Raw genomic sequence first — 3,155 nt, 5'->3', positions numbered from 1 at the left:
GCACATTCTATAGCAGAATTAGTCACCAAATACTCAGAGAGACAAAGCCCCAACTAGGTATCTCTCACCACCAAGTAAAACCTCCAGTACCAGGAAGGATTACATCTGACCAAAGGAACCCCATGGTAACCCCTAAACAACCTAGGCTATTGCCAAGACCCTCCACAAATTGATGATAAGGCTCTATTTCTGTAGACAACTGTAACACAAATCTTAAATGGTCTTATTAATAAAAAAAACCTGAAGCCAGATATTGAGGTGAAGGCTGAAAGATCAGAGAAACAGGACAAGCCACAGCCAACTCCTCAGCTGATCCTGTTTCCACAAATCCTCAGACTGAAAGCCTCTTGAGTCCTCACCTGGAAGGGATCTCAGCTGAACTGCCTAAAAGCCTAGGAAATCCTCAGCCCAAGAGCCTCTGAGTCCTCACCTGAAAGGGTCTTAGTTGAACTGCTTAAAAGCCTCTAGTTCCTAGTCCTCATGCCTTATATACCTTTATGCTTTCTGCCATCATTTTCTGGCATTAAAGGTGTGTGTCCTTCCCAAGCAAAGACATGAGATCTCAAATGCTGGGATTAAAGGTGTGTGCCATCATGCCTGACTCTGTTCCCAGTGTGGCCTTGAACTTGCAGAAATTGGATTAAAGTGACAGGATTAAAGGTGTGTGCCACCACTCTCTGGCCTCTATGTCTAATCTAGTGGCTATTCTGTTCTCTGACCCCAGATAAGTTTATTAAGGTACACAATATATCAACCACATAACTTACATAAATCATTAAACAGAGAAGTCAAGCTATTGTCTACCTAGAAGCCATCACTTTACTGACTAGTGTTCATGGTAATTGAAGGTATTCTGCATGCTACCAGAGGAGAAATGTACACAAACGCAGCTACAAACCCTTCGGTCTACAATGTTGATGTGCCTGCAAGATACATTGGTGTTTTTGTCCCACAAAGTTTATGAGAGTAACCAACTACTATCTGATTGGTTTTAAGGTCAGTTCCATAAGATGGAACCCATGCCTGACATTGCTTGTGTGGCCAAGAACATGAGACTAGAAAGGCCCTGGACCTAGGAGGAAACCAAATACTATAGCTCTGCAAAAAGAGCATAGCAATAAAATGACTTCTAAAGACATTCTGCTGTACTCAGACTAGTGGAGTGTTCACCCATTATTAGAGAAGCTTCTACCTGCAGTAGATAAGAATGAATCCAAAGGCCCACAACTAGACAAAGCAGAGAGTGAGAGACCTTAGAACACTCAGTCCTAAGTGGATGTCTCCATCAAATCCCTTCCTTCAGGGCTCATGGAACCATGTAGAAGAAGAGGTGGAAAAATGGTAAGAGCCAATGGGGATGGAAGACACCAAGGAAACAAAGTAGTCTCTACACAGCAAGACCAGTGCACACAGGAGCTCACAGAGACTTCGGCAGCATGCATAGGGTTTGCACATTGCAGATACTGCGGCAGCATGCATAGGGTTTGCACATTGCAGATACTGCGGCAGCATGCATAGGGTTTGCACATTGCAGATACTGCGGCAGCATGCATAGGGTTTGCACATTGCAGATACTGCGGCAGCATGCATAGTGTTTGCCCAGGCCTAAGCCAGATAGGGTCCCAGTGCTGTGAGGGGAGCAGACACAAGCCCCCATCTCTAACCCAAAAACACTCAGATTGATAGCCACTTGCAAGGGAAAACTTGTTTTTCTTTAAAGGAGTCTCACTGGGTACAAACCACACTTAAGGGTAGGCCCCAAGCTCAGCAGTTAGATGACCAACACAAAACAAACTCAATGGTATTTTCGAAGGATTGTTTCTTTATTCTTTCAGGGGGGTTGCTGTTGTTTATCTCATAATGCTTTGTCTGGTCTCCCCACCCCTTACCCCTTTACAGGTCTTTGTTTATATAGTATGGTTTCTGATTTAGTGTCTTGTGGGATTTCTGTGTGTGCCAATGTGCCTCTGTCTAGATGTTTCTTGTGCTTTTTCTCTGACTCTGGTTTTTTTTTCTATTAATTTGTTTTTATTTTATCTATTTTTTCTTTTTTTTTTTTTTTTTTGAGACCTTTGTTTAATAATGAGAGAGCAAGAAAAAGTGTAGATCAGATAGGAGCTGGAAGAGTTGAGGGAGGGGAAACCATAACCAGAATATATTGTATGAAAAAAAATCTATTTTCAATAATAAAAACAAAGAAATGTCTGTTGTACCAAGGTTGAAAAGCCCTGACCTAAGTAAGTACTCGGCACGTAACAAGTGTTCAGTTAAGTGTTAGCTGTCCTCATACAAAGGAGTACTGTACCTCAAAAAATTATGTCATAAAAATTTGGAGTTACTTGTCTTTCGGGTCTTAACTCCAAGATGACCAAAAAAAGGAGAAACAATGGTCGGGCCAAAAAGGGCCGCAGCCACGTGTAGCCCATCCGCTAATGCCCAAAGACAAGGCCATTAAGAAGTTCATCATTCAGAACATCGTGCAGGCCGCCGCTGTCAGGGACATATCCGAAACCAGTGTCTTCGACGCCTATGTGCCTCCCAAGCTCTATGCCAAGCTGCATTACTGCATGAGCTGTGCTATTCATAGCAAAGTAGTCAGGAATCGATCCCGTGAAGCCCGTAAGGACCAGACACCCCCACCACGATTTAGACCTGCTGGTGCTGCACCAGGACCTCCACCAAAGCCCATGTAAAGAGATGGCTTCATAAAGACAGAAGAAAAAACACCTTGGAAAAATAAAATGGGACTTACACTTTTTGAATGTGTCTGTGCCAGGTGTGAATTGTGTGTTATTTCATTTTCTGTGTGTGCTTCTGGAGACCATAAGGCAGAACAAACCTGGTGTTTTAGGCTCTGTGTACCATATTTTTTGAGGTAGTCTGTGCAGGTTAGCCAGCTGGTGAGCTCCAGGGTCCTGTTTATGCATGAGCCAAACTCAACCTTTTTACGTGGGTTCTGGAGGATAAACTGAGTCAGCCAAGATTATCATACTCCTGGAAATGTAGGGAGGGCACTCACTGTGGCTTCCAGCCCTGCAGACTATAATTTGGTCATAGAATGCCAAATTTTGAGCCATCTTCCTTTTGAGACATGATCAGATGTTTTGCTGGCTTTGAACTTAGGTCCCTCTGCCTCTGAGTACTAAGATTAATAA

The 3,155-nt window shown here is 43.3% G+C and overlaps 1 pseudogene; it reads left to right on the top strand.

Moving 5' to 3' along the window:
• Positions 1-2,297: 2,297 nt before the first annotated feature.
• On the top strand, positions 2,298-2,769 carry LOC114707987 (annotated as a pseudogene).
• Positions 2,770-3,155: the final 386 nt, after the last annotated feature.

The sequence above is a fragment of the Peromyscus leucopus genome, chromosome 3, assembly GCF_004664715.2.
Source record: "Peromyscus leucopus breed LL Stock chromosome 3, UCI_PerLeu_2.1, whole genome shotgun sequence".
Classification (NCBI taxonomy): Eukaryota; Metazoa; Chordata; class Mammalia; order Rodentia; family Cricetidae; genus Peromyscus; species Peromyscus leucopus.
Note: the sequence above shows the minus strand (reverse complement) of the source record. Positions and strands in the feature narration are given on the sequence as shown.